The sequence below is a fragment of the Lepidochelys kempii genome, chromosome 28, assembly GCF_965140265.1.
Source record: "Lepidochelys kempii isolate rLepKem1 chromosome 28, rLepKem1.hap2, whole genome shotgun sequence".
Taxonomy (NCBI): domain Eukaryota; kingdom Metazoa; phylum Chordata; order Testudines; family Cheloniidae; genus Lepidochelys; species Lepidochelys kempii.
Window position 1 is genome coordinate 4170598 of NC_133283.1, and position 25630 is coordinate 4196227.

The window sequence follows — 25630 nt, forward strand, 5'->3', positions numbered from 1 at the left end:
TTTTGCTTGTGTTTGGATTCGGCAAAGCAGAGGAGCAGGTGAAGGAAGGAAGGAAGTTTTCCTTGCAAGCTGTGTGTGTGTGTGAATCTTTGGCCACGTCTGCACTACAAAGTTATTTTAACATAATTATATTGTTCGGGCGTGTGAAAAACACACTAGGCTCCCTCAGTCACCAGCTTTTGGCTGGTGTACACACCGCTCTGCCACGTCTGGTGACAAAACTGCCCTGTTTTGGTGACCAAATAAAACCACCCCGACAAGAGGCCTAGAGCTTTTTGCAGCCAATTTAAAGCAACAAAGTGTCAGTGTAAATGCTGCTGGTCATTATATCACCATAACTGGCCTCCACCACTATCCCACAATGCCCGCCATGAACTCGCCTGCCCTGCCTTCCTCCTACAGAGGCTGGGCCCCTTCCCTTTCATGGCTCTGGGAAGTTCCTACGGCAGCCAGGAGCAAATCTCTATTGTGGGGTGCTGCTCCCCCGCACTGCGAACACAGAGCGGGGTGACGGAAGCTTCCTTACAGTAGGGTGGCCACCGGCATCTGAACTGTGGAACCCCATGACACCGCTTTCCCCAAGACCCCTCACTCACACTCTGCCCCTTCTCCCTGAGGCGAGGCCCTGCACCCCCCAAGGCCAGACCCACAGAACACTTCTTCCCCCCCCCCAAGACTCCGCCTTGCCCCCCCTCCATCGTTCATCATTCTGCGGAAAAGGACCTGGGGTGACAGTGGACGAGAAGCTGGATATGAGTCAGCAGTGTGTCCTTGTTGCCAAGAAGGCCAATGGCATTTTGGGATGTATAAGTAGGGGCATAGCCAGCAGATCGAGGGACGTGATCCTCCCCCTCTATTCGACATTGGTGAGGCCTCATCTGGAGTACTGTGTCCAGTTTCGGGCCCCACACTACAAGAAGGATGTGGATAAATTGGAAAGAGTCCAGCGAAGGGCAAAAAAATGATTAGGGGTCTGGAACACGTGACTTATGAGGAGAGGCTGAGGGAACTGGGATTGTTTAGTCTGCAGAAGAGAAGAATGAGGGGGGATTTGATAGCTGCTTTCAACTACCTGAGAGGTGGTTCCAGAGAGGATGGTTCTAGACTATTCTCAGTGGTAGAAGATGGCAGGACAAGGAGTAATGGTCTCAAGTTGCAGTGGGGGAGGTTTAGATTGGATATTAGGAAAAACTTTTTCACTAGGAGGGTGGTGAAACACTGGAATGCGTTACCTAGGGAGGTGGTAGAATCTCCTTCCTTAGAAGTTTTTAAGGTCAGGCTTGACAAAGCCCTGGCTGGGATGATTTAATTGGGGATTGGTCCTGCTTTGAGCAGGGGGTTGGACTAGATGACCTCCTGAGGTCCCTTCCAACCCTGATATTCTATGATTCCTCACAGCTGTCAAAAAGAGCTGGGGTCATGGCCCTCTACACCCTCCCTGTTCCGGCACCCCTGGGGCAGAGCCAGGCAGGTAGCAGTGTGTGTGTGTGTGTATGGGAGAGCGACTGTGGTGCTAGGCCCGTGAGATAAGGGGGGGCTGATGTCGGGGGTGTCCCCCTCCCTCTGCCTCAGGCCTGGTTGCTTCCAGCAGTTGTCTGAAGTTCGAGACAACGTGCGGACACGCTCACTCTTCCCCAACACACACACGGTCTCTCCTCACACACACGCTCTCTGCCCCACCATGCACACTGCACTTGAAGAGCAGCTGGCGATCGAGTCGGATGCCCACGGAACAATGGGATAGAGAAACCTGCTCCATGTAATGCTGTAACGACTCATAAGGCATTGCAAACCCTTCCCAAAGCACCCTGCGGCTAGTTGCACCGTGGGATAGCTACCCACGATGCACTGCTCTCTGTGGCGATCCAAGAACTGCCTGCGTGGATGCGCTCTGGTAACACGAGCAGCGTGGTGTGGACATGCCACAGTGGTTTAATTAAAATGCTTTAACTAAAGCGGAATAATGCTGTAGTGTAGACATAGCCTGAGCGTGAGACAAGACCTACCTGTCACTAAGGATGCTCAGGCACGAAACTGAAGAACCACAAGTTCCTCCATAGTTGGCAGGATTTGAACCTGTGCAGGGCGACCCCAACAGATTTCTAGTCCATCACCTTAACCACTCGGCCACAACTACTTGACTGACACAGATTTCTCATGACACTCTACTTCTGTTCTCACTGAGTGATCATTTCCAATTGTTTGCTCTCTTCATATATCAAATATTGATGTGAAATACACTCAGATTTTACCTCATATCAATAGCTGATATAAAATCCCTCTGATTTTCAACTTTCCTCTCTCTATATATTTAATATACATCAAATCCAGTGGCCTCCCCCTGTTTGGGGGATCAGCGGTTCCCAGCTGGTACCAGGAGAGTTGGCTGGACCCTTTTCTTTTTTCCAGCTGGCACCAGATGAGGAGATCACTCTGAGTGCAGCGTGGGTCCAGAAGTATCCCAAACCCCATGATAAATGGTCTCCTTGGGGGTTGCTTCCTGCAGTGCTAAGATGTAGCCACCTCTGGGGTGGATCCCTGGTGGCTATTATTTGCTAGTGACAGGGCATGGAAATTTCTTACCTATTTTGGCCCTCCATGACTTCCATTACCCTGTTAAAGAAGCATCCCCCAGGGCTCCCTCTGCCCGTCTGAATGGCCAGCAGGGGGTGGTGTGGTAACGTTCTATCCACTTATCAGATGCTGTGAGGTAACACTGTTGTGGGGGCTGGGGGCAGGGGGGTCCTGTGTGGGGAGATTGAGCTGGAGCTGAAGGGGCATTGTGGTAGGGGGAGGCTTCTGGGTGGCTGGGCAGGGGGTCCCCTAGTCAGCTTGGTGGGTTCTGGAGGTTTGGGGTTTCAGGGGGTGGTTCTGATGTGCCCAGCCCTGAGGCTATGGGTCCTGGAGGAGAGTATCACTGGAAGCTTGTTCTCTGCAGAACAGTGGGGGTGGGCATATCATGGGGAGGTGGGGAAGGGAATTAGAGGGTGTCTGGTGCTGTGCCAGGGGCTCCGTCATGGCCAATGCACAGAACTGGGGGAAGTCCCCTGGGCTAGGTCAGGGGATGCCAGGCAAGCAGAGTGAGGGGTCCAGCTGTAAAGCATCAGGGGGTCCCAGGCAAACTGCTGGAGGACAGGTGCGGGTCCTAGGCAGGCAGTGGGGGAATCCCAGGCAGGCAGTGAGGGACTGAATTCCCAGTGGCGGGTGGTCCCCTGGCGGGTGGTCCCTGGCTGCTGGGGGCTCTTGGTGAGGGGAACTCTTTGGGATTCCCAGCCTGGCAGTGATGCTCTGGTGGGAGTTCTATGGTCGGTGGGGCTCTGAGGGGTATCTGGGGTCCCTGGCTAGGGACTCTGGGGGCTGGATCCCTGGTAATATTTGTCAGGACCCTGGCTGGAGGGTCTGGGTACTGGGGGGTGTCTGGGAGCCCTTTGCTGGGGGCTCTGGGGGCTGCTCCTGGCCTTGCTCTTTCTCCCTGATCAGCTTGTGCCAGAATCCTGGGGGCATTCCCCAACCACGCCCAGTCACCGTGATAACTTTCTGTCTACTAATCAAACACTGAGAGCGTGAAATCACAGATTTTGCTTTTCTCCTCTCTTGAAAACAGCAGGAACTTTTGGGTCCGTTGGGAAAATTCGTGCCCCCAGTCCTTGTCCTAGATCCGGGGGGTGAGGGAGGTGGAAGGGGGTTAGCATTGCCACGCAAAGGTCTCATCCACAGCATTCTGGACTCATTCTTTCTGAAATCTGGTTTCATTAAGACCATTGTTAATCCAGAGTCACTGCATGGAAAGACAAGGAGTGACTCCAGATGTACAGTGGGGCAAATGAGATGAGCAGTTCTCCCTGTGAGGAGGTGCTCTCATTAGCTGCTCTCCCCAGAGAGCTAAAGAAGGGAAGGCTTCTCAAACGCTCTGTCCCTCTCTGCTCAGGATATTGGGGTTCAGCTTCCTGGGTCAGATGCTGCAGCCTCTATTGTGATCTGGGAGACCAGGCTTAGCAGCTGCTGCTCCCCCAGTGGGGCTTCTGTGCTGGGAAGTGACCTTAATTAAAGTTACTTCTCTGCTGGGACTTTCTCCAGCTGGTACTAGCCCCATGCGGTATCCCTGGGCCCTGTGAATACTAAATTCTCAGCCACAGACTCCAGGTAACTGAAAGAAACCAAGAGAAAATGCTGGAGTCTGGCATTAAAATGACTCTACACAAACAGCCCCCTCCCCACCACCCCATTTCTCCTCCCATTAGCAATTGCAGGGGCAAATCCAGCCATGGGGGAGCAAATAGCCCAGGAATGGGACTTTCCTACCAGATGGGCAGGGAGAGGGGAGAGAGAAAAGAAGATAGGGGACAGAGAGGCTGAAAGAGGCCGTGAGAGACAAGAGTTTCAAGAGAGATTTCCAGATCTCTGATCTGCCCAGACAGATGCATTACTGCACCCTGGGTAGAGTCACTTTCCTGTGGAAAGATGAGGATCAGACAGAGGAAAACCCAGTTCCTGACTCCATATCCCTCCTGCTGGGGTTGGCTGCCATGGGGTCAGTGGCAGAGGGAGTCCTCGAAAGTGACTCCTTTGGGTCTGCTTTTTTCTAGCATTGTGTTCAGAGACTTTGTTACGGGATGGAGGGAGGGAGGGAGGGAGGGAGGGAGAAGGGAGGTTAAAAATGTCTCTGTGGGCTTAGCCTGGCAGGAGGGGCCAGGTCTGCACTGTAATAAAGAGATCAAGCATTCTTCCAGCATGGCAGAATCTAGGATGTCTGTCTGCAGGGAAAGGGCCTGGGGGAATCATGATGTGGAGGTTTCAGAAGAGCCTTCAGTTAATTTCACAACTGCCCTTCTCACCCGGCCAGGCTGCAGAATGACGTCCATGTTTCACTCCAGCTCATCCCAACCTCCCATGGGACAGGGGAGAGAAATGGCTGCAGAGGAGCCAGGTCATGTAGGGATTATCGGGGGGTTGCTGGTGGGGTCCTGCAGGAGGGAGGGGGCAGCAAATACCCCGGAGAGGGGAAGGTTTGCACCGTCTGGTTTGGAGGTTGGAGTGGGGCAGGAAATGCACAGGGAGGAGAAAGGGAGGAGAACAGGGGGTGGCAAAGCTGCTGGGAGTTGTTTAATAAGTGGCCTAGATTCTAGGAACAGACCCATGAGGTTCGGAGGTGGAAATGCCCTGATCTGTGAAACAGAAAATAACCCACCTACATGGAGCTGGGAAAACTGACCAAACGCATAGTGTTGGAGCCTGACCCGACTAACCAGTGGCTGCTGAGACATATGTTGGGGGCACCCACCAGTCAGACTTAGGGGAGATACCCCTTCCTCATATCCAGCTCCTCACAATGAGCGGGGTGTTGGGCTTCCTACCAGGCAGCTCTCCCTGGACCCTGCTAGGGGCTCCATCTCCTGTAGCAGTCTGTGGCGAGTAGGTGTGTGATGGATCAGCTGGGAGAGAGGAGGGGCTCTCTCTTCGTCCCCTCACCCTGGTGTTTCCTGGATGCTCGGAGCCTTGTGGGGGGTTGGAACTCTTTTGACAGCGAGCCTCCCAGAGCTCCAATTTGATTGGCTGCTCTCCCCCACGACTAGTGGGGCTGTGAGTGGGGCAGCGGGTACTGAGTGTGGGACTCTTGCTCTTTCAGGGGCCGGTGACCTTCGAGGAGGTGGCTGTGTATTTCACCAGGGAAGAGTGGGCTCTGCTGGACCCCGCTCAGAGAGCCCTCTGCAGAGACGTCATGCAGGAGAACTATGAGAATGTGACCTCGCTGGGTAAGGATTCCTGTCCCTTCAGTTCTTGGAAGGGGTGCTGAAGAGATGAGGTTCACACCACCCCCACAATGCCACCTCTGCTCTGTCCTGTTTCAGCATCACCCCAACATGCCAGTGACACACACACGACCAGTGACCCTCCCCTGCTGCAGAACACTTCGGGAGCAGAGCACAGGAGCAGTATCACACCGTGTCAAAGATCTCCTGGTAGCACGAGTAAAACTGGGGGTTAGGTCCAGCATAACCAACAGAAGCTTCCTACTCCTGACCTTCTCTGAAACCCTGAGCCTTCTCCACCCAGACCAGAATGTGCTTGGGGTGTAAGAAGCAGGCTGCTGGAGTCAGAGCTGCTGGTCCAGGGTTACTGATCACACAGATACTCGGGCGTCCTTGAATGCTGGCTTCCAGACAAGGGAGCTCCAGCTGCAGAACATTGACTCTCACCCAGGATTACAGGTGACACAACTCCTCACTGCTCTGGATTGTACCCCAGCGTGTGAAAATGGCTTAGGTTGGTAGTGAAACTTCTTGAGACATGGAGAGTCTTGCTCCCCCTTCACCATGTGTAGCAGTCACAATCTCTCTTCTCATTGCAAAAGTCACATGACCCTGATTCTTATTTTCACATTCTGATTTTCCAGACTAATTTGAGTCTGTTGCTTCTGGAATTATAGCTTCTAATTTCCCAGTGTTGTCTACACATGGGGATTTTCCTGCTCCCTCCCATTGCACTGGACTCATTAGATTCCCTAGTACATAAGAACGGTCAGACTGAGTCAGACGAAGGTCCAGCTAGCCCAGTATCCTGTCTTCTGACAGTGGCCAGCGCCAGGTGCCCCAGAGGGAATGAACAGAACAGGTCATCATCAAGTGATTCATCTCCTGTCGCCCATTTCCAGCTTATGGCAAACAGGTTAGGGACACCATCCCTGTCTGTCCTGGCTAATAGCCATTGATGTACCTATCCTCCATGAATTTATCATGTTCTTTTTTTGAACCCTGTTATAGGCCTGGCCTTCACAACATCCTTTAGCAAAGAGTTCCACAGGTTGACTCTGCGTTGTGTGAAGAAATACTTCCTTTTGTTGTTCTAAACCTGCTTCCTATTAATTTCATTGGGTGATTCCTAGTCCTTGTGTTATGAGAAGGAGTAAATAACACTTTCTTCTTTACTTTCTCCACACCCATCATGATTTGATAGACCTCTCTCATATCCCCCCTTCATCTCTTTTCCAAGCTGAAAAGTCCTGGTCTTTTTCATCTCTCCTCATACAGAAGCTGTTCCACACCCCTAATCATTTTTTTTTTTACCCTTTTCTGAACCTTTTCCAATTCCAATAGATCTTTTTTGAGATGGGGTGACCACATCTGCACACAGTATTCAAGATGTGGGCGTAGCATGGATTTATATAGAGGCAATATGATATCTTCTGTCTTATTACCTATCCCTTTCTGTTCGCTTTTTGATTGCTATGGCACATTGCGTGGATGTTTTCAGAGAACTATCCACAGTGGCGCCAAGATCCCTCTCTTGAGTGGAAACAGCTAATTTAGACCCCATCATTTTATAAGTATAGTTGAGATTGTTTCCCAATGGGCTGCAATATGTTTGGGGGGGAGGGCTGCTCAGTGGTTTGAGCATTGGCCAGCTAAACCCAGGGTTGTGAGTTCAGTCCTGAGGGGGCCATTTGGGATCTGGGGCAAAAATTGGGGATTGGTCCTGCTTTGAGCAGGGGGTTGGACTAGATGACCTCCTGAGGTCTCTTCTAACCCTGATATTCTATGATTCTATGTGCTATCCTGACATCTAGGACTGCTGAGATCCTGCATTCAGTAATATCCCTGCCCTTCCTGTTCCCTTTCTCCACTGAACCCCACCAGCCCATGCTTACTGTTCACAACTTCCCCAGAACTCTCTCATTGTCTCTGGACCTCTCTGTTAGCAAGAAGCAGTGCCAGGGCAACTTGCCCTCTATCTGGAGTCTTCGATTTGTGGGACATGGATTTACTTTCTCTGTGTTTTAGGAGACTCTTTGAAATTGAGTGTCTGTGACATTAACCACAGTACAATCTGGACTGTTGAACAGCTGTTTCCCCTCAGTTCCCCAAGCTGGGGTGCCTTTTACACTGCTTTACTGTGAGAACAGCCACTCCTGGGCAGTTAACACACAGTCTCCGGCATGTATCTGGTTTTGTGTCTGACGCGACGGCTACACAATAAAGCTGATGTTGGCGCAGCTGCACCGATTTGTAGCTGTGCTGGTCTAGCATTGTTATTACAGATGCTCTAAGCCAATAGGAGAGAGATCTCTCCCGTCCGACTTGATTAGTCCAGGCCCTGCAAGCGGTGGTGGCTGTGTTGGCAGGAGAAGTTCTCCTGCTGACGTAGCACCATCTACACGGGGGCCTAGGGCTGTGTAACTACGCTGCTCAGCGGTGTGGATTTTTCACACCTCTGAGCAATATAGTAATACTGATAAATGTCTTCAGTGTAGACCAGACAGTTTTCTCCTGTATTTTATGCATTTACATCACTTCTCCTCTACCTCCTCCTACTCTGAAAGATTAAAAAGTGTGAAAATAAGAGAGGTATTTTTCCTCATGATGCAAACCTTCCCACCTAGGAGACCCCTTCCACCAACGCACATGGCAGAAGATCTTAAGATATATGAACTCAGAGAAGTGGCTGGGACCTACATTGGGACAAACCACAACTTCAGTCATGGTTCAGTTGTTGGCAATGGGGATAAAAGAAAACTAACATATATGGCAAGAATTTTTGGTCTTTGAATATGTTGTTGTTACCAATGAAAATGAAATTATAGGTGAAGTTATTGGTTATAGAGTAAGAGACTCATTGTGTGATAATCTGCATTATTTTGGAAAACTGAAAGTTGTCTTTTTTGTTTTGTCATACAGGAAATGATGGCTGATCTTGAAAAGTGACTTTGATTTAATTTACCCCCTGTAGTGTAAGGAGTTCTGGTAGAAAACCTCACTCCAAAGGTTGGGGTGGGAGAATGTGTGTGAGAAAGAGTGTATAAGAGAATATTGGCCCGATATAGATTTTAATTTTCTGTATTTCAAATGACACTTAATTTTATTAATTTCAAAGTCAATTTCTATTAAAAGGAAACTACTCATGGAGACAAGTTGCATAAATTTTTATCCACTTAGACTGTTAGGGTTACTGACTTCCCCACTTCTCTAATTTGCAAAGGAAAGGCATGACATCTGTCATAGGATGTGTCCAGCTGGTAGGAAACCTGCAATCGTCAACCGTCCATATCAAGGAAAAGGCTGAAGTCCATTGCCTTTCATATCAAAAAGCCATCTAAAGGCTGGTCTACGCTGAAAAGTTATGTTGACATGGCCACATCTCTCAGCGTAGACAGTGTTAGGTTGTCAGAAGACTACTTCCATTGTTTGAAGTGTAGACAGAGCCTTAGACAGATTGATCCCCTATGGGAAGCAAGTCATGACATCAATTCCAATCTTGACCTTTCTTCCTGTATGTGAGAAAGCTACTATCATGGAGGGCTGAACCAGCTGTCCCATTGCCTGGTTCCTCAACTGTAGCTACAGCTCTTAGTACCCATCCATCCAAAGACTGAGAGAAATGGAGAGTTCTAACCATTGTCATTTTAGGCGTTGGCTACACTTGCAAGTTATACCACAATAAAGCCACCCAGAGTGCTCTACCTGACTCCCCGTGCACACTGGCAAGGCACGTAGAGCGCTCGGACTCCCTGGCTGGAGCGCTGCTGGTACTCCACCGTGATGAGAGGGATAATGTCTGATGCATATTGGGTGAGACGTTCCAGCATCAGGGTGAACGAGGTGTTGCACTACTGCGCTCTGACTGACCTCTGGAAACGTCCCATAATCCCCTTAAGTCAAGTGGCCACTCTTCTCGTTGTGAAATTGGCCGCAGGAATGCGGGAATGCCATTGCAAAGCTCCGCTTCTGACAGCCAGCCGCTTTGAGTGGGGGGGGGCGGGGGGTCTGAACTTACAAGACAGCATGCTGCCACACTCTCAGCACCCCAAAAACCCATTCCCCCCCCCACATACACACAACACCCTCCCAGTCACACTCCACCCCGCCCACGCATTTGAAAAGCACGTTGCAGCCACTTGAACGCTGGGATAGCTGCCCATAATGCACCACTCCCAATGCCACTGCAAGTGTGGCCAAGCCAGTGCGCTGACAGCATGTGGACAGACTGCACTGCTTTCCCTTCTGCGCTCTCCGAAGGCTGGCTGAACTCAAAGAACTCTACATCTGCAAGTGTAGCCAAGCCCTCAGTATCTTATTGTTCCTTTCTCTGTTTTTTTCTGCTGGCTTTTCTATTATAACAGGGTGTGACTGTCTAGCTCAGGGCATGTGTGACAAAAGCTTATTCGTGCCAATTGGGTCACTATCATTCACAAGCAACTCCTGTCTCAGAACTGACAAACTCACCACACCTAATACACTGATTTTATGTTATTTATCCAGGAAGCACAGCAGTGAGAACTCTACTGAAAGCTTGTAAATTATTCTTATGCCTAATCACTGCAAGAGGTGTGTACGAGTCATATTTAAGGAGTAATGTAAGTACATGGAAAATTATGCTCATATGGTATTGTCATAAAAAGGAGTCACCCCAATCATAGGTCTTGGTGGGGACGGCCCCTTCAAGTGGGAGGGAATTGTCATCTGAACCTTGCTAACCAGTTATGCGATGTACTGCTCAATTGTCAACCTTTGCAACAACCCAGAAAAGCCAATCGAAAACTATCAAAGACAAACTATAGACAGCGAAACCCTGTGGAAATAAAAAGGACAATATGACAATGAGGAGATCATCCTTTCTGTGAATGAAGACAAAAGACTTAATCAGTTTATAACAGGGTGGAGAAAAACACTCTGGGTTTATGCACCAAGGAGAGCCCTAATGACCAGTGGTTCTGCATGAAAGGCAGGGCCATGGCTCCTAGGGACTAGCAATCACTGCAGTAGACTGAAGTGTGAGGTGAGAATCTACTTAGATAGGAAAGGTAACTATTAAAAAGTATAGGTTGAATTTTGTGATTTTGTTTTGTTGGTAACAGTTGGTTTCCATCACTCACGTTTGTTTCTGTTTAAATCTCTCTCCCTTGTTGAATAAATTTCCACTTGTTCGATAATTGTACTCAAGTGCTGTGTGTGATGCAGGAGCAGTGGTCTACAGTAAAACTGGTAACTTGGGATGTACCATTGCTTCGGGCAGAGAGGATCTGGGATTTCTCTCAGTATCTGGTGATTGGGGTTGGACCCCAGAGAAGGACACATTGAAGGAACTCAGGGGTTAGGGTGCCTCTATTGTCAACTGGCAGGGCTGCTGTAGCTCAGTGGAGGGTCCTTGAGTGGCCAACAGGCTGGGTGAGTTGAGTCGCTAACATCTGGTTGCCAAATCCAAAACTCCCTCTTCCTAGTGGCAGGTGCCAACAAGAAGATTCACAGCCCTCAGCACCCTGAGAAGGGTCACAATGTGCATCTGATAAAGTGAGCAGTAGCTCACGAAAGCTTATGCTCAAATAAATTTGTTAGTCTCTAAGGTGCCACAAGTCCTCCTTTTCTTTTTGCGGAGACAGCCTAACATGGCTGCTACTCTGAAATGTGCATCTATGTCGATCCACCTGTCAAATCCACACAGGGAAGACACTTTATAACATAGCTCCCTGAATCACAATAGCCCTAAAACTCTGCCCTATGAAGTCATGGAACATGTGCTCTTCCCTCTGTGAAAGCATGGAAAGAATCCAAGCTCTGATGGGTAGAGATTGGGTCCAGAATGATGTAGACAAATTGGAGGATTGGGCCAAAAGAAATCTGAGGAGGCTTAAGAAGGAGAAGTGCAGAGTCCTGCCCTTATCACAGAAAAATCCCGTTTTTTGCACTGCTACAGGCTGGGGACCGACTGGCTAATTGACAGTTCTGCAGAAAAGGACCTGGGGATTACAGTGCACAAGAAGCTGGATATGAGTCAACAGTGTGCCCTTGTTGCTAAGAAGGCTAATGGCATATTGGGCTACATTAATACGAGTGTTGTCAGCAGCTCGAGGGAAGTGATTATTCCAGGGGTGGCCAACCTGTGGCCCCAGAGCCACGTGCGGCTCTTCAGAAGTTAATCTGCGGCTCCTTGTGTAGGTACCGACCCTGGGGCTGGAGCAACAGGTGCCAACTTTCCAATGTGCTGGGGGGTGCTCACTGCTCAACCCCTGGGTCTGCCACAGAGCCTGCCCTGACTCCACCCCTTCCCGCCCCCTCCCCTGATTATTCCCCTCTTTGGCACTGGTGAGGCCACATCTGGAGGACTGCATCCAGTTTCCCCCCCCCCCACTACGGAAAGGATGTGGACAAATTGGGGAGAGTGGAGGGCAACAAAAATGATGAGGGGAGCACATGACTTATGAGGAGAGGCTGAGGGAACTGGGCTTGTTTAGTCTGCGGAAGAGAAGAATGAGGGGGGATTTGATAGCTGCTTTCAACTACCTGAAAGGGGGGTCCCAAAGAGGATTGAGCTAGGCTGTTCTCAGTGGTGGCAGGTAAGAGAAGAAGAAGAAAATCTCACGTTGCAGTGGGGGAGGTCTAGGATGGATATTAGGAAAAACTATTTCACTAGGACGGCGGTGAAGCGCTGGAAGGGGTTACCTAGGGAGGTGGTGAAATCTCCATCCTTAGCGGTTTTTAAGGCCCGGCTTGACAGAGCCCTGGCTGGGATGACTGACTTGGGGATTGGTCCTGCTTTGAGCAGGGGGTTGGACTAGACACCTCCTGAGGTCCCTTCAACCCTAATCTTCTACGATTTAGGAAACATGGGCTTTTCATTCCATAGTCTCTGGCACCACTGGGTGCCCGTTTCATTTTACTCCTTTCAATTAAAAGCTTTATTTTGCAATGAAATATTCTGTCCCTGGGGAAGACCCAGGAGCGGAGGCTGCCGTGATGGGTTGGATCATAGAAACCCCCTTGGGAACTGCTAACTGATGTGCCAAGATTACTTCTGCCCCTGCTTTCCTGCCCTGGCAGCTTGGGACTTCAGTACCCTGCCCTGTTTGAGCCAGACCCACTAGCCTGCTGCAAACCCAGACCCAGGTCTGAACCACGTCCCCTAACAGCTGAAGGCTCAATTGAAAACAGGTTAAGAAGTGTTCCTGTCTTTGACACTCAGATGCTCAACTCCAAATGGGGTCCAAACCCTAAATAAATCCATTTTACCCTGTATAAAGCTTATACAGGGCAAATTTATAGATTGTTTGCCTTTTTTAACACTGACACAGCTGTTCCCCCCCCCCCCCGCCCAAGGAATTAATACATACTCTGGGTTAATTAATAAATGAAGTGATTTTATTAGATACAGAAAGTAGGATTTAAGTGGTTCCAAGTAGTAACAGACAGAACCAAGCGAATTACCAAGTAAAATAATATAAAACATGCAAATCTCTCTCTAATACAGTAATAAAACTGAATACAGGTAAAACCTCACCCTCAAAGATGTTTCAATCATAGGCACCATCTTTCCTCAGTGCAGGTGAGTGCTTATGCCCCCCCCCGTCCCTGGCCCCTCCCCTACTCCACCCCTTCCCCAAAGTCCCCACCCCAACTCCACCCCCTCCCTGACCCATTGAACCTCTTCCCCAAATCCCCGCCCCGGGGCCCCACCTCCTCCCCTGAGTGCGCTGCATTCCCGCTCTGCCCCCCTCCCTCCCAGCCTCGCGAAACAGCTGTTTTGCAGCGCAAGTGCTGGGAGCTAGGGAGAAAAAGCAGGCATGTGGCACACTATGGGGAGGAGGAGGCAGAGTAGAGGCAGAGGTGAGCTGGGCGAGGGGGCAGAGAGCTGCCAATTGGTGCAGAACACCCACCAATTTTTCCCCGTGGGTGCTTCAGCCACGGAGTCAGCGCCTATGGTTTCAATAAGCTTCCTTTTACAGACGAGTCTCCTTCTAGTCTGGGTCCAGCAATCACTCACACCCCCTGTAGTCACTGTCCTTTCTTCCAGTTTCTTTTAGGTATCCTTGGAGATGCAGAGGGTATCTCTTGAGCCAGCTGAAGACAACATGGAGGGGTCTCCCAGGGGTTTAAATAGACTTTTTTTGTGGGTGGAGACCCCTCCCTCCCCGGTGTAGAATCCAGCTACAAAATGGAGTTTGAGTCACATTGGCAAGTCACATGTCCATGCACAACTGAGTTTCTTAACAGCCGAGTCACATTCCTGGGAAAGCTCAGATGTGGATTGACGCCTTCAAGTTCATGGTTGGCTTAAATGATTCTTGATGGGGCACTTAATTTGCACATTCCTTTCTCAAGAAGCTGACCAAATGCTCTACTAGGCTACTTAAAATCAAGCAAGTACACAGCCAATATTCGTAACTTCAACTACAAAAATGACACATGCATACAGATAGGAGGAATAGATTCAATAGCTCAACCTTTACAGAGACATGTTACACGGCATATGTAGCATAAAACATATTCCCGTTATGTCATATGTACATTCATAAGCATATTCCCATAAAGCCTTATGGGGTGCACTGTAACAGTTGCATTCATCATACCTACAAAAAAAGGATTGAAACATTCCTTAGGCCTGTCGATCCTGGCTGCCTTTTGTGGTGCTGCTGCCCATGGAGCTCAATCCCAGCCCCCAAAATCTGCTCATGCCCACCCGGCTGAGCTGCGTGGGGTGTGAAGCCCTTTCATTCTGCTTTGCCTAGTTTCCATAACTTGGTATCTTTTATCAGGCCAACAGTTTAACCACTCGTCCATGACAGCTAGAGATAAGCAAAGCCTCAGGGTAAAAGAAACACCCCAGCCACTGTTCTAAGTGACCACGACAAGACTGGGGGTTGAACCCCTCAGGAATCCTTGGTCCAGCCTTGTCAGGGTTATGAGGCTTCTGCCACACACGAGAGTAGAAAGAGAGTCCTCAAGGTCAGGCAGGCCTCTGGGTAAGGGAGTGGGAGCGAGGACTCGGATCCTTTCACTAGCCGGTTCCACTCTATCTTAGAGTGCATAAGCCAGGAACATTTGTCACAATAGCAGGATCATACCCCCCTTTACACTTGCCCTCTGTACTCATTACTTCACTGCAGCTGCTCCCTCTCTCCCATTGGCTCTCTCAGCACCTGGCCCCACAGCTCTTCCTGCCAGTTGGAGACTTCACTTTCTGGGCCTGCTTTTGTGGACGTTAGCCTCTCTCATGATTTCTAAGGACTCAGCAGGAGAAAGGGGCCTTTCCAGGAAACCGTCGCTGCTTCTGGGAATCCGTGTGTGGCTCTGGACACCACCAGCAATCATTTGGCTCCTGGCACACAAGGCAACTTAAAAGCTCACTGCTCGGGCAGGGGCTTGAATTCTTGACCCTCAGAGCTTGATGACTGACTGAGCTAGCCAGGCTTGCTAAAAGTATTTATTCCTGCCACGACAAGAGCAAGCAGGCAGGCAAAAGAGAGGCAAAAAAGTCCAGGAACTCCTCTTCTTTTTCTCCATGGCCTCTGACTACCAGCAGGATTCCTCCTCCTCCTCCTTCCTGGGCTTCAGGGCAACTAAATCTCTGCACCTACACAGCCGGTCCATCCACTGCACCTTAATCCCCCATGTTGATGCCTCCCTGCCCAAGTCCTGCACCTCGCTCCATAGAATTAAGTCTCACATCTCGCTGGAAATTCGACTTCTTTTGCCCGGAGACTCTCTGCACCCCCAATAGATGACCTGAGAAACACAGTGTCCTTCTTTTCTTAGTGCTTGAAAAGGTTTTTCTCCTATGACCACACGGCCTAAAGGATAAAGCTTCTGACTTCAGATCAGATGATTGAAGGTTGAGTCTCTTTGGGGCTGTGCTTGTGCAGTTTTCCCTTTGTGCTGGAAGTCCTGCTTTCTTCAGGGCTGGAGCCTCTTCTTGGCTGCTCAGGCCAATGCTCTGAGCTTTAGCTAGAGCCCCGGGAAGGAGTTGGGCCCCGGGAAGGAGTTGGGGGTCAGGCATCGCAAAGGCCAGGGTGTGAGCCCTAGGTGCTTCCAGGCTAGCCTTTGCCATTTCTGATTTGCCAAAGAAATTGGGTGGAAGCCTGGGCTAGCTGGCCGTGCCTAGGCATGGTCTTCCCCTCCTCTTGCCCTGCCCTCAGTTGGTCTATGGGTTTTAAGCCTTCCCTTGGAGCTGCCACCTCTGCTCTAGGTGCCCAGAGGAGGAGAGGTGTGCTGGGCTCCAGCCTGGGACACTTCCTCCCTCCTGCCTAGCCCTGACACTCCTTTCCTTAAGTGTCACGTGGGCAAGAGGAAAGTGTGGCAGCAAGCATAAGGGCCAAACTTGAGGGCATCAGGTGAACCAGTGATAATCCCAACCACCAGGTCAAAATGCAGGCCTGCAGGCATTGGTAGCCAGGGTGGCAAGTTCTAGAGCCCCAACCCATTGCGGCCATCCAGACCAAAGACCTGCCTCCATTGGCATGAGTCACCCAGCAGGAGGGAAAGGATTTGTGCTTGCACAACTGAAGTCAGGAAAGGTGAGCGCTTTGAGCTTTGCCATAAACCAACATGGCGTCCCACTGAGATTTGACCTCAGATTGCAGGATTCAGAGTCTGGAGTGCTGACTGTTACACCATGGGACCAGCTTGTGCTGTCTTCTGTAGACATCTGTGACCCCCACGGGGATGGCTTGTGTCAGGGGACTGTTGGACCCTTACTAAAACTTAGTGGGTTTTTTGGTTGGCTAGTTCCAATACCAAAAGAAAGGGGAAGGGTCAATGGGAAATCAGGACCCTGAGACTGACAGTCCCTGGGGCAATGGGGAGAGGCCAAAGCTCCAGGTCACCCTGATTGACAGGGTAGGCAGGCAATTGAGAGTCAGCAGACCAGTCAATCTCCCCCTGCATAGAACCCAGAGCAGCTCCTGCCTAGCTGGGTCTCCTGACAGCCACAGTGGTCCAAGGAGCTGCCCAGGATGTTCCCCTACATCCCCATGCAGGGGCAGCTGTCAGTTCTTGCTGCATGAGTAAGAGTGGTGAGTATCCATCACATGGGGGACTAGGGCTTGATTCCCTGGTGAGAAAACTGGGATTTTGACACCAAGGGTATATCTACAGTACAATTAAAAACTCACAGCTGGCCCAGGCCATCTGATTTGGGCTTGCCAGGCTTTGGGGGCTGTTTAATTGCAGTGTAGAAATTCTCACTTGGGCTGGAGCCCAAGTACTGGGACCCTCCCCACTCATTAGGTTCAGTGGCCTATATACTGAAGATGAGTTCATAAACTGGGGAGAATACAGGGGGAACTGCCACTGGACAGACACTTCTTAGCAGGGCTCTATATTTATCATCTCTCAGTGACTCCAGATTCAACCTGCTCAGCTTAGAACGAAATTTTTTTGGTAATTGCCAGCCTGGAACTAACCTTAGGATGTGAAAGTCAGAGCTGGATTACTTTGAACTCATGCACCCTTATCACTAATGAAGGAGTAAAGGAATGTACAAACCAATGTAGCCTCAACATGTCATTTGCATCCTCAATCCTTGTCCCTGTGGCAGGATCTCAAGGACAGACAGAAATGTTACTCAGTGTCAGGAGAGAGAAGCATTTTCCCTTCTGTATTCCCCCAGTCTGCTGTGAAAAGCAACAGAGGTGCTTCAGGTTATTTTCTTTCACTGATTTATTTTTTCATTTTGATTTGGGAGGAAAGACTAATTTGACCTGCCAACTTTTTGAACGGGTTAATGTTAAGTGACTAGGTGGTCAGTTTACCAAAAGCCCTTAAAGTTGAACTCTTGGGTGAATGGAATAATCTGATTTATATAGAACCTTGCAAGGCAATAGATTGTTACATCAGTCCGAACAGCCTGGTTTGGTTGGTTTGCTTGTTTTCCCTGATAAATTGCAGAGGGTTCAGAGAAGAGCCACAGGAATGATTAAAGGCTTGAGCAGGGAGAGATGTTTAAAAACAAACCCAGCCGTTCCTGCTCCTGCCGGCTGTGACTGCTGAGGACATTTTCCTTCTCTACTCCACGGTCTCTCTTCTGCCAGATTCTCAACCAATAAGGCCGCCCTGCAGAACATGGCAGAGCAGTTTCGAGAGAGGCTGCAGGACTCACCATGTAAGACTGCAGCAGTTGTCGCACCTTGACTGACCATGGGCCAAATCCTGCAGCCCTGGATGACCAGGATAACCTGAGGATGCAGAGAATTCTGTTGCAGATCCCAAAGCTTCCTCAGAGCTCATAGGAAGCCAGGCTGTGAATGGACTCTCACATTCCCTTCTCTAGCAGCATAGAAAAAGCTCCTTTCACACATGTCAAGGGTCATCTCCTGAGACAGTCTCATGCACATGAATGCTGCAGTCACAGAGTCCAGGCATGTCATGAATTCACATGGGGCTTGGAAACAAGGAGGACTTAAGTAACGACGTCTCCCGTGTACATGAAGAAGAGGCAGTGATTCAACTTCCCTGGCTGGTTTGCAGCTTAGAGGGCAGAGCAGAAGGGTAAGGGGCAGGGGGGATGCACAATTAAGAGGGCAACAAACAGCCATCTCCTAGCAGGCCCCCTAGATTCACTCTAACAGTTACCTGCTTTTTCCCGTGTAAAACCCATACCTGAGTTCCTTGTGCTTCACCATGTTCCCCTGCTACAAAGCTGAGTCTGACTCTCCTCCAGCTCTCCTCCTGGCCTGGAATGAGGGAGAGAAAGAACAAGGTCATGTATCCCATTTACAATTTAGGGGTCCTCTCAGTGGAATCCATTTATGGTTCTAAAAATTTGCTACAAAAGAGAAAAGGAGTACTTGTGGCACCTTAGAGACTAACCAATTTATTTGAGCATGAGCTTTCGTGAGCTACAGCTCACTTCATCGGATGCATACCGTGGAAACTGCAGCAGACTTTATATATACACAGAGAATACGAAACAATACCTCCTCCCACCCCACTGTCCTGCTGGTAATAGCTTATCTAAAGTGATCATCAGGTTGGGCCATTTCCAGCACAAATCCAGGTTCTCTCACCCTCCACCCCCCCCACACAAATTCACTCTCCTGCTGGTGATAGTCCATCCAAAGTGACAACTCTTTACACAATATGCATGATAATCAATCATGATAATCTTTTATGTAAAAGAATAAATGGACACAAATCAGATGTCAAGAATTATAACATTCATAAACCAGTCGGAGAACACTTCAATCTCTCTGGTCACGCAATCACAGACATGAAGGTCGCTATCTTAAAACAAAAAAACTTCAAATCCAGACTCCAGCGAGAAACTGCTGAATTGGAATTCATTTGCAAATTGGATACTATTAATTTAGGCTTAAATAGAGACTGGGAGTGGCTAAGTCATTATGCAAGGTATCCTATTTCCTCTTGTTTTTTCCTACCCTCCCCCACCTCCAGATGTTCTGGTTTAACTTGGATTTAAACTTGGAGAGTGGTCAGTTTGGATGAGCTATTACCAGTAGGAGAGTGAGTTTGTGTGTGTATGGGGGTGGGGGGGGATGTGAGAAAACCTGGATTTGTGCAGGAAATAGCCCAACTTGATTATCATGCACATTGTGTAAAGAGTTGTCACTTTGGATGGGCTATCACCAGCAGGAGAGTGAATTTGTGTGGGGGGGTGGAGGGTGAGAAAACCTGGATTTGTGCTGGAAATGGCCCAACCTGATGATCACTTTAGATAAGCTATTACCAGCAGGACAGTGGGGTGGGAGGAGGTATTGTTTCATATTCTCTGTGTATATATAAAGTCTGCTGCAGTTTCCACGGTATGCATCCGATGAAGTGAGCTGTAGCTCACGAAAGCTCATGCTCAAATAAATTGGTTAGTCTCTAAGGTGCCACAAGTACTCCTTTTCTTTTTGTGAATACAGACTAACACGGCTGTTACTCTGAAACCTACAAAAGAGAGCAGCCTGTTACTGTGTGGCCTAAAAATAAGCTGTCTTATCATTGAGGGTTCAAGTCCCATTGCAGTTCTGCTTCTTTAGCCTTCACTTTGGCTGAAAGCCCTGCTCTTTTTACTGCCAAATCCTCCCTTTGGCCACTGGGGCAAAGGCTCTGGCTCCAGCGGGGCTGGGGAGAGCAAAGATTTGCATGCGAGCCCTAGATAGTCCCAAGCCAGCCTCTGGCTTCCCAGCTTGCCAAAGAAAGTGGGCGGACACCCGGGCTAGCATGCAGAGCAGTCTCCCTCTTCCAAATCTGTACCTGTCCCTATGCTGGAGGGGGCTTGTTGAATAGCGCCTTTGGAGCCTGGGTGTTTCTCTGCCTCTTGCCAGTTGGTGAAAAGCTGCTTAGGGAAAAATTTCCTCCCCCACCGCCAAAAGGAGCACCGTGAGTGGGAACGGTAAGGAGCCTGACCTGGGGGACTGGCTCTGCTTTCCTACAACATTCTGATACTGGCCACTGAATGTCAACAGCCATCTGGCATGCTGGTCTATAGGTGGCCTGCAGCGGGTGTTGGGTGAGCCAGGGAGCAGACTGGCTGTGTGTCTTTGTGGCTTTCCACAGATCATGATTAGTCATGGTTCCCCTCCTCTTGCCCCACCCTCTGGGGCTCTATGACTTTTAAGGCTTCCCTCAGAACCACCCCTGTTCTCGGTGCCCAGAGGTGTGCTGGGCTCCAGCCTGGGACTCCTGCTCCTGCTTCTCTTTCCTTGACTATGAAGCCTGGTCCTGGCACTCCTTTTAAGAATGAGGTGGGCAAGAAAAAAAGCACGAAGACAAGTGCAAGGGCAAAAGCCTCTTGGCATTAGGTGACGCAGAGAGAAACACAGACATGAGATCAACCCACAGAACTTCAGATATCTCTAGACAGACTCTCAAGTTGTGGGGCCCCACGTTATTGCATGGGTCCATCCTGTCAAGCCAGCCGGACCAAAGACCTTCCTCGAGTGGGCATGAGTAACACGGGAGTAGGGAAAAAACAGATTCTTGTGCAACTGGGGACCCAAGTGGAGGGGCCTCCAGGGCTTTGCAGCAAACCAGTGTGGCCACTGCTGCTGTGAGGGAGGCCACTGCTGTGGCTTAAACCATCCTGCGAACACCTTCCACGTAGCCACACACTGAAAGGCCAATTGGACATAAGGTGGCAGTGGACGGGCACTGGAAAGAGTGGGGGACCCTCCTAATCTCCTCCCTCTTCTGTCACCATCGGCCACCCCAAACCCAGTGCTGCACCCAGTGGGCTCAAAAAAATAAAGCCAGATCCAAAGAGTTGGTTGTTGACTTTGTGGTTGCCCCACCATTCTTCCCTGGCCTGGCCTGCCCTCCAGTTCAGTCACCCACTGAAAACTGAAAAACAAGAAACTGGAACCATAAAAGGCTTCAAAGCCCACCATGTCCAACCTCCCCTGTGTCACTGGCAGAAAAGTCACACTTCTCCTGACTAAGGATCTCCTATTACCCCTCAAGAAGTGGAAGGCCATCATGTTCAGTGATTGCAGCACTCGTGGAGTTGGGGGAAATACATGGTTGAGGCAATTTCCCGCAGCCAAAAGATAGGTCTTGAGCATGACAACCTTCTGGGCTAACAACAAGGTCCACTTATGCCATAAGCTGAGATGTTCCTCAGAGGCCAGCAGCTGCCTCTCCAGTTCGCTTTCCCCACCTTGTCCCCGACCCCAAACAATATCCCCAAGATGTTCACCACCCTCGGGGTGCTCCTGTCTTGGCTGCTTACTAATCTCAAATCCCTGATAAGTAAGGGAAAACCCCCACCGGGGTCCGATCCCACCCACAGGACCCTGCTCTCTTCTAGGTTCATCATGGCTCCGGCTGCAGCCAAGTACCCCAATAACATCACCAAAATACAGCAGTTACCCAGGAGATCACTATCAAGGTCACGTCATTTGCATGGGCAACCGCCTTCCATGCAACAGCTCCCCTGATCAGTCCTCCCAGGCTCTGGTCAGGGAAAACCATGCCCCGCATTGCTCTGCTTCTGTGGAGTGCTCTCAGAAAAGAGTCCAAAGACAGCACGTACAGAAGGGGCTCAAGGGACAGCTTTGTTTTATGTCCATGTGCACAGGGACTTTATTCCCTAGCCAGCTATTCACCAATGGGCAGACCAAGGCCTGTTTGTACAGCACCTGCAGCCATCTGATAAAGTCCCACGGAAGTCCATACTGTTTGAGCACTTTCCACAGATAGTTCAGGCTGACGTGGTCAAAGACCTCGGATTGATCCAGAGCCAACAAGTGACCCTCCCACTGCTTCCAGCACGCACATTCACAGACCTCCCACACGCTGCATGAGGAGTCTGCAACTGTCCGACCTCGCACTGCATTGGATTGATTACAATGCACCAGTCGGTCTGCTGCCTCTCCCAGCCTCCTCTTGAGTACTCGGGCCAAGATCTTGTAGTCGGTATTTAATAGAGCAATGGGCCTCCAATTTCGGATGTCGGTGAGGACTCCCAGCTTGGCCAGCAATACCAGGATAGTGTCGTATTGTGATGGACTCAGTGCCCCGTGGTGCAGGGAGCTGTTGAAGACGTTAGTCAACACTGGCATCAGAGGCTCCAGCAGTTCCCAGTAGAGTTCTGGAGGCAGGCCATCTGAGTCAGGAGATGTGCCAGTCTTCAAGGACAAAGCCGTTTCCCTCACCTCACGTTCCTGCATGGGCTCCAGCAAACTCCTCCGCTCGTCTCCTGAGACAAGCTATGAGCAGTCCCCAGCTAAGTAGAAAAACTGCTCCTTCCCTGGCTGAGCAATATCCCGGGCCAGGAACAGCTCCCCATAATCGGCCTCCACGATGGCCAGCATTCGCCTGTGGTCCTGCACTAATGGATCCGTGGGTCCCACCCTGAGTCCCCGCATCCTCCTGCTTTGTCTCTTGTCTCTGCAGGCCGCAAAAATGTCTGGGGAGGCAGCCTCTCCCTTTACTCAGTGGTCCTACTGAAATCAGGCCAGCTGCAGCCTCATCTCCCAGAACTCAGCCAGCTGTCACTTGATATGTTCATACAGTGACACAGGCTCCCCTGTCTGGACAGTCTTGTAGAAATCCCACAGGCGACACTGCAGGACTTGGCACCGTTGCTATTCTTTAATGTTGTGGTGTTTCCCTGGCTGCCGGAACAAAGCAGCCAACTCATCCTTCACCAATTCCCACCAATCTGCCTGGTTGGCATAGAACCCTCTTATGCTTTCCCGTTCTGCCAACACCACCCCGCCCCTTTATCTTGCAAGCTCTGGATGTTCAGCTTCCAATATCTTCTGCCAACGACAAGGGAATAGCACACGGTGAGAGTTGCATGATCCGAACAGTCCATTGGCACTACCCTGCACTGGGCTGTTGATGTGCTCTCTTTCACGTAAATCCGGTCAATGCGACTCCTGGCCTGTCCCCGGAGAAAGGTGTGTCCCATCTGTGGCTGGTGTGAGCTCGGATCAGAGGAATAGGAGGCTACCGCCTGCCTGCTGCTGGTTTCACGACGGAGAAACACGTCCTCTAAACCTACCACGCTACAGACCTGCGCCATGTAGCGCTCATTGTAAAAGAGTTTCCTCTGATGGTCAGGAAAACAGGACCAATGGTCTTCAGGCCAACTGACAGAATTAAAATCCCCCCCAACACCAAACCCCATGAGGTCCAGAGGAAGGGAGTCAGTTCCTTCCATAGATCTTTCCTTTCATGCCTTATCTGGGGACCAAACAAAATAATATAGCAATAACCAGTGCTACGGAGCACAAAGTCCACCAATAATGCCCTCCCTGGTCAGAGCTCCACCACTCCTGTGCTTGCACCGTGGATGTGAAGAACAAGAATCATAGAATCATAGAATATCAGGGTTGGAAGGGACCCCAGAAGGTCATCTAGTCCCACCCCCTGCTCAAAGCAGGACCAATTCCCAGTTAAATCATCCCAGCCAGGGCTTTGTCAAGCCTGACCTTAAAAACCTCTAAGGAAGGAGATTCTACCACCTCCCTAGGTAACTCATTCCAGTGTTTCACCACCCTCTTAGTGAAAAAGTTTTTCCTAATATCCAATCTAAACCTCCCCCACTGCAACTTGAGACCATTACTCCTCGTTCCGTCATCTGCTACCATTGAGAACAGTCTAGAGCCATCCTCTTTGGAACCCCCTTTCAGGTAGTTGAAAGCAGCTATCAAATCCCCCCTCATTCTTCTCTTCTGCAGGCTAAACAATCCCAGCTCCCTCAGCCTCTCCTCATAACTCATGTGTTCCAGTCCCCTAATCATTTTTGTTGCCCTTCGCTGGACTCTCTCCAATTTATCCACATCCTTCTTGAAGTGTGGGGCCCAAAACTGGACACAGTACTCCAGATGAGGCCTCACCAATGTCGAATAGAGGGGAACGATCACGTCCCTCGATCTGCTCGCTATGCCCCTACTTATACATCCCAAAATGCCATTGGCCTTCTTGGCAACAAGGGCACACTGCTGACTCATATCCAGCTTCTCGTCCACTGTCACCCCTAGGTCCTTTTCCGCAGAACTGCTGCCTAGCCATTCGGTCCCTAGTCTGTAGCTGTGCATTGGGTTCTTCCGTCCTAAGTGCAGGACCCTGCACTTATCCTTATTGAACCTCATCAGATTCCTTTTGGCCCAATCTTCCAATTGGTCTAGGTCCTTCTGTATCCTATCCCTCCCCTCCAGCGTATCTACCACTCCTCCCAGTTTAGTATCATCCGCAAATTTGCTGAGAGTGCAATCCACCCCATCCTCCAGATCATTTATGAAGATATTGAATAAAACCGGCCCCAGGACCGACCCTTGGGGCACTCCACTTGATACCGGCTGCCAACTAGACATGGAGCCATTGATCACTACCCGTTGAGCCCGACAATCTAGCCAGCTTTCTACCCACCTTATAGTGCATTCATCCAGCCCATACTTCCTTAACTTGGTGACAAGAATACTATGAGAGACCGTGTCAAAAGCTTTGCTAAAGTCAAGAAACAATACATCCACTGCTTTCCCTTCATCCACAGAACCAGTAATCTCATCATAAAAGGCGATTAGATTAGTCAGGCATGACCTTCCCTTGGTGAATCCATGCTGGCCTGTTCCCCTCTATTCGACATTGGTGAGGCCTCATCTGGAGTACTGTGTCCAGTTTTGGGCCCCACACTTCAAGAAGGATGTGGATAAATTGGAGAGAGTCCAGCGAAGGGCAACAAAAATGATTAGGGGACTGGAACACATGACTTATGAGGAGAGGCTGAGGGAGCTGGGATTGTTTAGCCTGCAGAAGAGAAGAATGAGGGGGGATTTGATAGCTGCTTTCAACTACCTGAAAGGGGGTTCCAAAGAGGATGGCTCTAGACTGTTCTCAATGGTAGCAGATGACAGAACGAGGAGTAATGGTCTCAAGTTGCAGTGGGGGAGGTTTAGATTGGATATTAGGAAAAACTTTTTCACTAAGAGGGTGGTGAAACACTGGAATGCGTTACCTAGGGAGGTGGTAGAATCTCCTTCCTTAGAGGTTTTTAAGGTCAGGCTTGACAAAGCCCTGGCTGGGATGATTTAACTGGGAATTGGTCCTGCTTTGAGCAGGGGGTTGGACTAGATGACCTTCTGGGGTCCCTTCCAACCCTGATATTCTATGATTCTATGATTCTATGATCACTTTCCTCTCATGCAAGTGCTTCAGGATTGATTCTTTGAGGACCTGCTCCATGATTTTTCCAGGGACTGAGGTGAGGCTGACTGGCCTGTAGTTCCCAGGATCCTCCTTCTTCCCTTTTTTAAAGATTGGCACTACATTAGCCTTTTTCCAGTCATCCGGGACTTCCCCGGTTCGCCACGAGTTTTCAAAGATAATGGCCAGTGGCTCTGCAATCACAGCCGCCAATTCCTTCAGCACTCTCAGATGCAACTCGTCCGGCCCCATGGACTTGTGCACGTCCA

At 49.9% G+C, this 25630-nt stretch overlaps 1 protein-coding gene and 1 non-coding gene across 5 annotated transcripts in view; one reads left to right on the forward strand and one right to left on the reverse strand.

Annotated features, from left to right (window-relative positions):
- Nucleotides 1-25630, forward strand: part of LOC140904199 (uncharacterized) — a 302914-nt gene that overhangs the window by 212850 nt on the left and 64434 nt on the right. The gene's annotated exons all lie outside the window — the stretch shown is intronic.
- Nucleotides 2056-2137, reverse strand: TRNAS-AGA (transfer RNA serine (anticodon AGA)). The gene has a single exon. It is a non-coding gene; the product is annotated as a tRNA-Ser (tRNA).